General features: G+C 44.8%; 1 long non-coding RNA gene across 1 annotated transcript; it reads left to right on the forward strand.

Annotated features, from left to right (window-relative positions):
- Positions 1-10,579: 10,579 nt before the first annotated feature.
- LOC115041825 (uncharacterized) lies at positions 10,580-12,732 on the forward strand. Its single transcript, XR_003840649.1, has 3 exons — positions 10,580-10,643; positions 12,220-12,294; positions 12,409-12,732. It is a non-coding gene; the product is annotated as an uncharacterized LOC115041825 (long non-coding RNA).
- Positions 12,733-13,269: the final 537 nt, after the last annotated feature.

Raw genomic sequence — 13,269 nt, forward strand, 5'->3', positions numbered from 1 at the left:
TGGATCATCATGAGCCAGGGGACGGCCATTTACGCCTAAAGGATTCCATTGGTCCCTGATATAGTGCCAGTCTGGTCCTAGTGCCTGCATCCAAACCTGTTGTACTTCTTGTCCGTTCAGGTGATAAGAACGTCGCAAATTTTCCATATCCTGAACGAACTGTGTGACATCCTCCTTATGGGAGGTTACTCCTTCTATGGCTTTCTTTACATCGTCTATAGTCCATGTCCTATAGACTAGAATGACAGGATCATTAAACTCATCAACATTTGGATTTGCTACCTCAATCATTGGATCAGTCCCTACCTCATCCTGTTGTATTACTGGCGGGGATTTCTCTCCCGCGGAAAAAAGTTTTCCCATCATTTTGGACCAGTCTCCTACTCCTCCCCTAGATCGAGTATTTCTAAATGTTTCTGTTGGTTCATCATATGGTGGTAATTCATTTAAGTCTGGGTAAAGTCCTGGTCCTGGTCCTGAGGGAGCTGTACCTGCAGCCCCCCCTTCTGCCCCTTGGCCTAAGTCTCGGTCGTCTGTAGGTCGTCTGTTAGGTCCTGTCTCATCATCTTCTTTTCTCTGATACATTAAGTCTTTTTCACAGTCTTTGTCTTTATTTTTTTGTCTGCATTCCTGCTCTTTCTGTTTTTTCTTTTTCTCTCCTCCTTCTCTCTGTTCTGCTATTTTCATCCTGTACTCTGTTTCTTCATAACCTTCCTGCTTCATTTTTTTTTTCTTAGTTTTTCTTATAATACTTTCTTGCAATACACTTATCTTTTGTGTATTTAATTTTCCTTCAAAATTGTGTTTTACAATCCATCTGTCTAATTTTTTATTTTTACATGGATCCTGTTGTTCTATAAATTTCCAATCTTGACACTGCAATTTATCTCTTGGTTTTTCTTTACTCGACCCCTTTCCCATTTTATTAATTTGACTCGACCTTTGCAACACTTAGGGTATTCTAGAGGTCGATTTTTCATCAGTGGGGTAGTCTCTCAAATTCCTGTTGTGGTAATTCTCACTTCAACTCTTTCGAGTGGAGAATTCTTGCCTTTGCATCCACACCAGTTGACTACTTACAAATCCCACTGTTTTGTATGAGACGAAATACCTAGTGGTATGTCAATCTCCTTTCACACTCACATTCACTCTCCTACTCGGACATTAAGGGTGCACACCAGGACTCCGGCATCCTCTACTGAGACTCCCTTGGTCTCTTTCTCTGGGACTCCCTTGGTCCCCTTCTCTGGGACTCCCTTGGTCTCTCTTATTCTTTACCTGCCAGTGTCTAGAATATTCAGGGCTTGTTCATGCGCAATGACCCCTAGTCATTCGCTGTGGCCACTCACTCTTTTTAAGTCAAGACTCAACTCACCTCCGTTGTCTTTCCCCTCTCGGAATCCCGTCAACCTTTGGATCCCAGCTGGCGGGCCGATACTCAGTCCGGGAAAGGGTTTATTTCCGGACTCACTGTTTTAGGAGTCCGCCGTGGCCACGGTTTTCCTGGAATCCACCCGCCCGCTGGAATCCTCCGGTCTGTTGGTATCCGGCTCAAAGGACCAAATTAATGTCAGGTTTAACCCACCTAGAACATTATTAAACACACAGGGAAGAAAGACAAAGGACAACAGCGCTCATTTTACTTGCAAGGAGAACAGACAGAGATGTGCTCAGTGACACTCTCTACCCGCTCTGGAGTATCTCTTCTGTTCTCCCCCTTTTTATTTCCTTAGGGTGGTCCCTAGTTACAAAATCTTGCAGCTCTAAAGGTGAGAATACACAGCTGCAAGTAGTGAATGAATAGACGCTTGTTATATGATTTATATTCAAGTTATAAGTCACAAGAAACTCAAACACATTGAGGGTTAGTTTATGAACGAAGTAATCTCGCTTCGACATCCTCCCTTTCTTCATAAATCTTCTTCGAAGGTCGTTGCTTCTTCTTCGGAGGTATGACCTCTGCTCCCGCTAATAAAAACACAGGTTTCTGCATTCTTGCAGGGTCAGTAAAAGTTGAGCAATACTGTGATAATCACTTTATATACATTTATTCTAACAAACAGCATCATCCATACATTCACCTGAAACCAGTCCCACTTCACCAGTCCCCAGGCAGGACTCACTGGCATTGCCCCCTCCTGGTCAGCACTGGACACACTAGAGGAGGGAGCATAATATGGTTTAAGAAGATTGACATGGAACAGTTTTACAGGTTTCCTATGACCAGGGGTTGAAATCAAATAATTTTCATCTGAAATACGTTTAACTACTGTATAAGGACCTGAAAACTTGGCCTGAAATGGTGAACTCACCAACGGACAGAGAGCCAAAACTTGATCACCAGCTCTAAACTCATGCACCTCAGCTGATGACTGGTTATGCCTGATCCCTCGGAGTTTCAACACTTGGGCCAAAAGGTGGTCAGAAAAATTAGAACCCTGGTCACTCCGGATGACTCTGGGATTACCAAACGCATGTATGAACTGTGTTAGAGCTTTAGCCACAGTCCTTAAAGTTATTGTGTGTAAAGGATAAGCTGCCGGATACCTGGTGCTTTGACACATAACAGTCAGCAAATACTGGCAACCGGACCTCGCACGGGGCAGCGGCCCCACACAATCAATCATTAGGTACTCAAATGGCTGACTCATTAGCGGAATTGGCCAATTGAACGTCCCCCAGAGTCTCAGGACGTTCAGCTGTGAAGAGGAGAGAGCTCACAGCTGCTTTTTATACTCCCCGGGGGACGCAGGTAGACGTCACTGTGACATCGAAGGGGTGAGGGAGGGAGGGACGTCAACCAGTGCACACGCTGATTTGTAAAACACTAAACAAACTTGTATATATTAGACACAGATGTATATCGTGATGTCACTTCCTTGCAAATTCCAAAGCACTGACTTTAAAATGAGCACGCCCATTAGCCAATTGCTTAAACACAACCATCAGGTGTACAAACACATGACTGCTTAATTGTAGACAGACCAATCAGGTTAGAGGACTATAAAAAGGCAGCAGGTGAGTTCACCTGTCTTCAACCAAAATGGAACGAGTAAGATGAGGAAGAGTGAGAATGAGAGGAGGAATACAAAGAGGAGGAGGAGGAGGAGGAGGAGGAGGAGGAGGAGGTAGCGGAAGAGGAAGACCTGAAGCAGGAATACAGGCTCTAAGAAGGAGAGGACTGAATTTGTAAAATGAACTTCAGGCAACATTAGCTGACCATGTGGTGAACCACGGACTGACACTGAGGGAGGCTGGACTGTTCAGCCAAATCTCAGCAGATATACATCTGTGATCAGGACTTTCTGACAAGAAAACAGGTAAAAACAAATCTCTCTATAAACTTAATGAGCTACTTAGTATGTACCATATCAGCACTGTTGATGCTGGTTCCTGTGACATTTTACAACAGGTTACATGTATTTCTTTCCACATAGGATTCAGGGGTCAGAGCGACAAGGAGGAAGGGGGCCTATCTTCACACCAGAGCAAGACAGAGCAATCATAAACATGGTTCTGTCCAATAATACAATAAGGCTCAGAAGTTCAAGTCCACATCATTGGCGACAATGCCAGTTTCAAAAGTGTTCATTGGGTCTCTCTATCAACACTGGCACTCCTGGAAAGAAAGAGTCAACTTCAAATGAAACAACTCTATCGAGCACCTTTTGCACAGAATTCAGAGTCAAACAGCTGCGGCATGAGTATGTGGAGGTACAGTATGTATTGTTCACTTGCACAGTGCACACGTAACCTAAATTCACTGCGTGTTAGAGCCATGCTGAAGTACACAATCTTGTCTCTCACTGTATTACAGATGGATGCTGACAAATTCCTGCATGAGTTCATCTACATTGATGAGGCAGGGTTCAACCTCGGTAAAGCAAGAAGGAGAGGCAGAAATATCATTGGCCACAGGACTATAATCGATGTCCCGGGGCAGCGTGGGGGTAACATCACCCTTTGCGCTGCCATTACACAGAATTGGGTCCTCCTCCCTCAAGCCAATAAGCGCACACCTCACATTGTGACATTTCTGGATCAATTGCACAACATCACAGTGAACCAGATGCAATACATTGTCATCTTGGACAAACCGGGCCCTCTATTTAAAGTTGTGCTTAAGCAATTGAAGGGGGGGGGGGGACAAAAAGTGATCACTCCTGCAGGATTTTCATTTTGCCTGCTATGTGAATGATGATGAGGCCATTAGTTTTGTGTCACAATTGTTGTTGCAGGTGGTGGTGGAATGGGGACCCAAATGCAGGAGCCACAGATTGGGTATTGAGGTGAAAAATACTTTAATGGCAAAGAAAAAAAAAAAAAAAAAAAAAAAAAAAAAACTACAAAATAACAGACAGAGGGACGACAGGTAGACAAACACAGGCAGGAGTCAGGAAAGAGAGCAGGCAGGCCATATGAGACAAGCAGAGAGACACGGGCAGAGACAACATGTGATCAGGGACAAGGATCCAACAGACTAAACAGGACTTAAATACACAGTGACTAGACAAGACACAGGTGAAGCACATTAGCTGTGTCACAAGCAAAAATTAATCACAAGATTTTCAAAATAAAACAGGGCATGAACACAAAACTCAATCCCTGACAGTTATGAGCACAGTTAAAAGTATTTTGAGGTGATTATTCAGTTTTGTAACTAGATTCAAGTGTTTCGAGAATGTAGTTTGAAAAATTGGTTTTGTGTTCAGTTTTGTGAAAAAGGTAGTTTCAAAAAATGTTTTAGCAATTGTGAAAAACTAACGAAACAAATGTTTTATCCGATTAATCGATGGAATTTTTGGTAGAATACTTGATTACTAAAATGTTCAATAGCAACAGCCCTACACTACAATGTGCAGTATTGAGTGTTTTATGGTCTTCATTTATTTCTAAAATGATTTAGAGACCCAACAGATGCCCCCACGAGCAAGCACTTGGAAAAAGGGGCAAGGAAAGACTTCCTTTAAGAGGCAGAAACCTCAGGCAGAGCCAGACTCAGGGGGGGCAGCTATCTGCCTCGGCGGGGGGGTTATTTTTAAACCAACTCTATTTTACTCATTTTCAGAGACAGGTTTAATCACATCTTTCTGTCACTTTGCATCACAAACGCACAAATTGATCAGAGCAGCTGATCGCAGAAGAGGAGCTGGTCCTCCTCCACTGAGCACAGGACCAGACCCTGAGTCCAGGCCTCTTTGAACTGGTCCAGGTCTTGCATTTCTCTGTAATATTTAAAATCAGTCAGCATTCTGGCTTTCCTGCTGAACAGGTGGACCGAGTTAGTGTCCACATTGTCCTCAACCTTCCTCTTCCTGGAGACGTAGATGGTCATTTTTGACTGTTTCAAGATGAATTTGATCATCGGGCTCTTGTTTTTGGTGGCCCTCCTTTACCTGAGTCCCAGGATGAAGGTCTGGAGAGGGAACACCTTTCTTCCTTTCCTTTCCTGAGCAGTTTGTCCAGCAGGGAGAACAGGGGGGCGAGGCGAGGACACTGGGAGAAACAGTGGAAGACTGTTTCTACAACACCACAGAAGGGACACTTGTTGAGGATGGAGATGAAGGTGTTGACTGACAGGATCCCATGCAGAAGTCACTGCCACTGAAGGTTGGCCACCTTTTTGGTGAGTGGAGGTTTGTAGAGGCTCCTCCACTCAGGCCGGACCTCCTCACTTAGGCCCAGGTGAGCTCTCCAGAGGGAGTCAGCTCTCTGCAGCTTCTTCCTGTTCAGTCACTCCACCATCAGCACTGACAGGACTTTACCTCTGGCCTCTCTGAGGCTCATCTCTGACCGACTGCCTGAACTTTGACCCCCCACCAGACCACCAGGGATGGACACTGGGGGGGGGGGGGGTCGTCACACCAGCACTGTAGTCTGTCAGCAGGAGCAGCTCCTCCAGTGGTCCAGTGCAGCTTGTCCCAGAAGAAGTCCACCAGGACTGCTAGGATCCTGGAGAGCAGAAAATTGGAGAGGAGGGGGTCAACACAGGCCAGCTCATGCCACAAAGAGGAGGACACCAGATTGTTTATCACTAGTGTCCATCCTCTGTATGACATGCTGGGCAAGAGCCAGCCCCACCTCCTCAGTCTGCCCTGTGTGGTTTCTAAGGCTCCGTCCCAGTTCTTAAAAACAGTTCATCACCTAAAAACACAGGTACTTTAACCCTCCCGTCCTCCAACACAGCCCCCCTGGTAAGACCAGCTCATTTAGAGGGTCTTTTTTTTTTTTTAACTATCAAAACTTCACTCTGGCTGAAGACAGTTTGTTAAAAAGTGCCACATTCTCCTCTAAAACACAAATGTCCCTCTGTGTGTTTAAAATCACTATTATGTCGTCAGCGTACACTGACGGCTTTACTGCTGTGGGACATCTGGGGAAGACCACCCCTGCCAGCCCCTCCCCCTCCCTCCCTGCTGCACCCCCCTGTGGACCGGTAAAGGTGCAGCCAGACCAGGCCCTGAACCGGGGGCTGCTGCTGTGACTAGATCCTGACTGCTGGAGAATGTCTGGGAGAGAAGTAACTCTCTGAGCTGCTCTAGGTCGGCCCACACCGACAACAGGGGTCTGGCTAGCTCACTTAATCTCACCTCCATATGTCGAAACAAACTGCATTTTTGACATTTAGCGTTATCACTAAAGGAAGTTGAGAAGGAAACTAAACATGAAACACAGAGCAGGAGAGGGGGAAAAAGTGAGAGGCCATTGGTAATCACTAAGTTATGTTAGCTTCAAGAGATGTTCAAGAGTTTCAGTCGGAGGCTGAACGAGGCAGATGACACCATCCACAACTGTTGGGGGCGGGGTGCAGACATATATACACAAGAAGTGTTACATATATATGTTTTCTTTTTTAAAAGACAGAAGTTTATACTTACATCTGATGTAGGCACTTGTGTCCTGGGGGGTGACCCCGGGATGTCCTCAGCTCCTCAGCCTCTGTCAGAGGTGGTGGTGGCAGCTCCACTCATTTTTCAGGCCTCTGCCTTCTTTCTGTTGGCTAAGCAGTCTCTTTTTTTTTTAAATGAGTAGATTTTATTTTCGTTCGTGTACACATGTCACTTTTTGAATTACTTCAATAAAAATGGGTAAACATTGTATGTGTTCATTTACTCAGTGGGCTATTAAATGAGATGACGTTAAAACATTTTATTAGGGGTTTACATGAATATTTACTTTGTTTAATAGCTTAAGTCAATTTAAAAAAAATGAAATGAAAATCAAAGTGATGTACAATCATAGCCCAGCAAAATATCCCTTTTTGGAATGATATTTTGATATTTAATTTTGAACTGCTTGCAAGTACAGTTCTCTCCTGATGAACTGTACATGAATGAAAAGATGTTATTCCCATTTATATTTCTAACCGTAAGCTACGATCTCTTACGGTTATCCACGTATGGCTCAACCTCCTGCCCCAATCACCTTTCACTATAACTGACGGTTTATTCCAGCACAAAAGGCTTCATACCATCTTCCCACAGGCCCCTCCCTTCTCCCTGCTTCTGGGGGAGACCTGGGGGGTATTCTAGGTAGGAGGTTCAACAAACTCTGAGTCTAACCCTGAACTCTGAGATGGGAAAGTCTGAATATCCGGTTCCAGAACAGCTGATGTGAGTTGGTTCAATCAACTCTGAGTATGTCGACCTTGAGACAACCGGGAAAAAAAAAAGATGCAGTTATATCAACCCGATGGAGTTGGAGGTGTTAATGCAGGCCCATGGAGAGGATGAGCACATGTTTCACCGCTGCAGCAGCAAAGGAGAAGCAGCATGATAAAAAATGACTACCCAAGTGAACGAGTAGGTTTGGATGCACTCTTTGATTGATTTGACATTGAAGTGTTTATTCTGTGAAACAGAATCAGGTTGGGGGGGCAGAGAGGGAGGGGGGGGGGGGGGGAGGGGAAGGGGGAAAGGGAGGGAAGAGGAGGGGAAAGAAAGGGGGGAAGAGGGGAGGGGGGGGAAGAGAGAGGGGAGAAAGGGGGGAGAAGAGGGAAAGGGGAAAGAAAGGGGGGGAAAGAGAGGGGGGAAGAAAGGGGGGAAAGAGAGGGGGGAAAGGGGGAAAGAAGGGGGGGGGGAAGAGGGGGAAAGAAAGGGGGGGAAAGGGGAAAGAAAAGGGGGGGAAGAAGGGGGAAGAGGGGGGAAGAAAGGGGGGAAGAAAGGGGGGGGGGAAGAAGAAAGAGGGGGGGAAGAGGGGGGAAAGAAAGGGGGGGAAAGGGGAAAGAAAGGGGGGGGGAAGAGGGGGGGGAGGAAAGAAAGGGGGGGAGGGGGGGAAGGGGGGGGGGGGGGAAAGGGGGGAAAGAAAGGGGGAAAGAAAGGGGGGGGAAAGGGGGGAAAAGGGGAAAGAAAGGGGGGGGAAAGAAAGGGGGGGGGAAAGGGGGAAGAAAAGGGGGGGAAGAGGGGGGGGGGAAGAAAGGGGGGGGGGGAGGGGGAAGAAAGGGGGGGGAAAGGGGGAAAGAAAGGGGGGGAAAGGGGGAAAGAAAGGGGGGGAAAGGGGGAAAGAAAGGGGGGGGGGAGGGGGGAAAGAAAGGGGGGGGGAAAGGGGGAAAGAAAGGGGGGGGGGAGAAAGGGAAAAAAGGGGGAAAGAAAGGGGGGGGAAAGGGGGAAGAGGGGGAAAGAAAGGGGGGGGAAAGGAGGGGGGAAAGAAAGAGGGGGGGGGGGGGAAAAAGAGGGGGGGGGGAAAAGAGGGGGGGAGAAAGAAAGGGGGAAAGAAAGGGGGGGGAGAAGGGGGAAAGAAAGGGGGGGGGAAGAAGGGGGAAGAAAGAGGGGGGAAAAGGGGGAAGAAAGGGGGAAAGAAAGGGGGGGAAGAAAGGGGAGAAGAGAGAGAGAGAGAGAGAGAGAGAGAGAGAGAGAGGGAGAGAGAGATTACAAACAAACAAACAAACAAGAAACATAAATTTTAATAATAGTTTAATTAACTATTTTTTCTAAACTGAGCCCTAAATAAAAAAACAACAGCTCAGCCAGGCGCCTGGTCCGGTTCGCCTCCCAGATTCGTCCAAATACAGGAGAACAGCAGTCCTCCTGTACTTGTCCTCTTCTGGGAGGCTTTTCAGGACGAGCCTCAGATCGTCCAAGTTGACACAGAGGCCCCCACCGACAGCGCCCCTTACCGAAAGGCACCGTCAGTGACTCTCAGGCCGGAGCCTGAGCGTCCCCCAGAGTCTCAGGACGTTCAGCTCTCCCCTGTGGGAGATGTGAAGAGGAGACAGCTCACAGCTGCCTATTTATACTCCCCGGGGGAGGCAGGTAGACGTCACGGTGACATCGAAGGGGTGAGGGAGTTTGGACGTCACTGTCACTCTAATCGCTGATGATTGGTCGAAAACATTGGAACTCGCACCTGATTGGCTGCTGCCCCATGTGCCCGAATCTTAGTGAGCGGGATGGCGGGAGCTATCAGAGATGGAGAGATGACGGCAGAAAAGGGTGGAGCTGCTGTAAACTGCTGCGTTTACATGCGGAGCTGGCCAGAAAGTCATCACGTGACAGTGTCCACAAAACCAGAATCATAATCAAATGTCTTTCAAACGACGTGCAGTTGTCATGGAGACTAATCTCGTAGGTCCAGTGCTTGACACAATGACGTCACACGCCCTCCCTCAGAGCATCAGAGCTGCCTGCCAGTCTGTCTGAGCTCAGCTAACGTCCTTTCAGTAAAGCAGCATGACATCGGTCACATTTGAAACAATAACAAGGTGTAATTGCATGACTTTAGTGACAATCAAGGCTTAAGACGTGAAAGTGGGTGTTATGGGGCTCTGCCTCCCTGTTTGTGAGGATGTCTGGATATATCGGTGGAGTCCTGGCTGCTCAAACTGTTTTATTGTTTTTGAACTGTGGTTTGTCTCTGCAGCAGTGATCACTACACACAAGGTGGTGGCAGCAGCAGCAGCAGCAGCAGCAACAGGCAGGTCAGGGAGGCTATTGTAACATCTGGCCACCGCTACAGATGGAAACTGGCCTTCTGGCTATCTGGTACATATTTACTGAAGAGTTCATTAATATGTATCACAGTGAAATAGTAATTCAAATAAATAAATAGAAAAGATTGTAGTAAATACACGGTTATGAAAAGGAATCATTTTTAAACAACCTAATTGAAATGTATTTTGAGATCATTTGTCTGACTTAATCCTTTTTGGCTGCAGGTCACCTGTGTTACCATTTATTTTGTCACAGTGAAGCACTGATTTGACTCTTCTCATACATGAAAATACTATAATATTAGATACTGTATCAGACAGGCTGCGGCATCTGCAATTGAGCACATTATAATTCTGATTTCAAAGGGATTTTGGAAATGACTTGCTGAGGAATTACTTTGAGAACAGTAGCCAAAGGCAAGGTAAATAAGTGTATTTATGTGATTATGTATAACAAAATATTCTATTGTATGGGAGTGTATTGCTCTGATTCTGTGACATGGAACCTATTTTTACCATTTAGTGTTCAGATGATTTGCTACAGCTGTATTTAACTAAAAATATATTGCCCATTAGTGAACACCCCTCCTTGTGCAGTCAGGTTCTTCTGCATGTTTGTGATGACTTTGTTGACATGAGATAAATGCCGCTCCTCGAGCAGGACACATAGCTTTGCAACCCTCCTGAGTTATAACAAGACTGTCTACTCAATCAGGTAAGACTTTTAGTTTTTATCTTAATAGTAAAGTTAAGCTTTATCTTACTGCTGCAGAAACTAAAGATAACAACTCAGAACTGGTACATTGTACCTTGTACAGACAAACCCTGCACAAAATACAAAAAAGATGGGGCGTTTAAGGCTCAGGAAGTTCTTTAATATATAGAGGGTGGATTATTTCAACAGTCTTTGGACAGGAACTCCAAATTGTTCCTCATATAACTGCAGGTGATGAGCTGTTGACATATTTTTGTATAAAAGCACTGTATGCCTATAAAAGTGTTATATGAATGTGTGAACATATACATGGCCATGACCTCATGTAAAGCATTTTTGAAGCGCCAATAAAACAAACACACAAAAAAAGAAAACAGCAGTGCATTTACCTGTTTTCAAATACAGACAGCACTTTTGCTGGAACTGGTATTATTGCTCTCATTTTAATGCTTATTTACAGTAAGGCCAAAAGTTTGGACACATTTTCTGTTCATTTGAATGAGAGGGTGTGTCCAACACTTTTGTCCTGTACTGTATTTAGATTAAAGGAGGCTGATTCAGCACAGCATTTAAGGAACCAAAGGCAGACAAAGTCCTGATTGTTGTTGTGCTACAATTAGTCATGTAATGAAAATCATCAGTACCAACTGGTTAGCTGCTGAGAGGCCAGAAGTATCGCTGAATAAATTCCTCACAATTAAAACACAGGTTTTTGTTTAGAGACCTACTTGACTTACAATGATTTCACATTCACACAATTCAGGTATGGACTTGCTGTCCCCTGAGTTTATAGATAGACAGACAGATAGATAGATAGATAGATAGGCAGATACAGTACAGGCCAAAAGTTTGAGCACACCTTCTCATTCAAATGAATAGGAAAGTATGTCCAAACTTTTGGCCTGTACTGTAAATAGATAGATGTACTTCAGTGATCCCAGCAGCCAGATATCAGACAAACTGCACAACATAAAATACAATGCAAAAAAAGTTATTTACAAGAGCAAAATATACAAATGTGCAAGTTAACATACATCAAAATATATATGTACTAAAAATGTATATGTTACTGCTTTGAGCCAGTAATGAGCAATACTAGTCATAAAATCCAAATTAAGTGGACTAAATGAAACTAAGGATTTAGTGACATGTATGTCAACAAAAACAGCAAAAACAAGCAGTAGTGGAAAGAAGTGAATTAAATAAATGAAACAGCATCTGAAGGCTCTGACATTTTGTTCATTCACCTTCAGTCGCAGGTCCCAGCTCACATTGAGCGAGGGCGGGGTAGATCACCAATTAACCCAAACGTGCATGTCTTTGGACGGTGGGAGGAAACCCACACAGACAAAGGGAGAACATACAAACTCCACACAGAAAGGCCCCAGGCCTGGAACTTCTTATTGTGGGGTGACAACGCTAACCACTATGCCGACCACCCTGAGTTTAACAATGTGTAAATTATGAATTTGCATTTGTAAAGGTACAAATGAATGTCACCAGGTGCTCAAAAGTGATCAGAGAAAAAAATTGATTTGTGGTTGTACTTTCATGTTCATTCTTCTCTGCTGTAAAGTTGAATCGGCAATGGCATATCCCTTGACAACCTGGAACACTGGCCTGTTTGACTGCTTTGATGAAGTAAAATCCTGTAAGAAAAAGAATCAAATTTATTTTACACATAATCTGTCACATTTAACGTTCCTTTCACGGATACAAACAAACTTAGATTGTCATCCTATAAATTCCAACTCGTGTTTTGCAGGTTGCTATGGTTTCTGGTGTTGCCCTTGCCTTGCCTGCACAGTTTCAGGAAAATTTGGGGAGAACCGTTGTCTCCCATTATGTGACCTCTGCAGCCCTGCCATAACAGCAGCCTGTGGAATACCTCTTTGTGCACCTCCTGCTGCCTCGGCTCTGAGGGTTGGCATTCGAGACAGATATAATATTCAGATATGAGACTATTGAAGGAATTATCAAGTACATATTGACATACATCGCGCATCCTCTGCTTCATCCAAACAGCCACATGAGCAGTAAAGCTTGTTTTTGTGTAGGGCTGGACCACCATTTGCTTTGTTCACCCATTTTCTCCTGCGTTTTTTAATTAGGGAGGTTAACCTTTTTGGCTTTGTTCTTTTTGTTTTAGGTCAGTTACCTCTCCCTCAGTTAGATTTCTTTTGTTTGTCATTTTGGACTGGGTCCACCCAAAGCCTACCTTAGTTTAGTATCACTTTTACATGAACTATAACATCTCTTTCTTATATTTTAACTTTTCATCCTTGGCTGTAGCTGTTTGGATCTTTGGGAAGATGGGGCTCCCATGGATGAGGCACAACATGCTGCATTGCACTAAGATGTAAAATGCCTTAAAGAAGGTGACATAGACTTTATGGGTGGTTTAAGACAAATTACAACTCAAAATATATTATGTCCAGTCAGTTCCACATCACCCTTTCAATTATGGGAAAGGGTGACGTGGAACATTAAACAGGACTGAACTGTTGCTGCCTCCTTTTACTTTGGTCGTGACTGTTAACAGCTGCCATGTTGATCTACACATACATATGAGCCAGATGACCTCTCATAGATGAAGTGCATTACACTGAATGTGCAATACACAATA

Source organism: Echeneis naucrates, chromosome 4, assembly GCF_900963305.1.
Source record: "Echeneis naucrates chromosome 4, fEcheNa1.1, whole genome shotgun sequence".
Lineage (NCBI taxonomy): Eukaryota > Metazoa > Chordata > Actinopteri > Carangiformes > Echeneidae > Echeneis > Echeneis naucrates.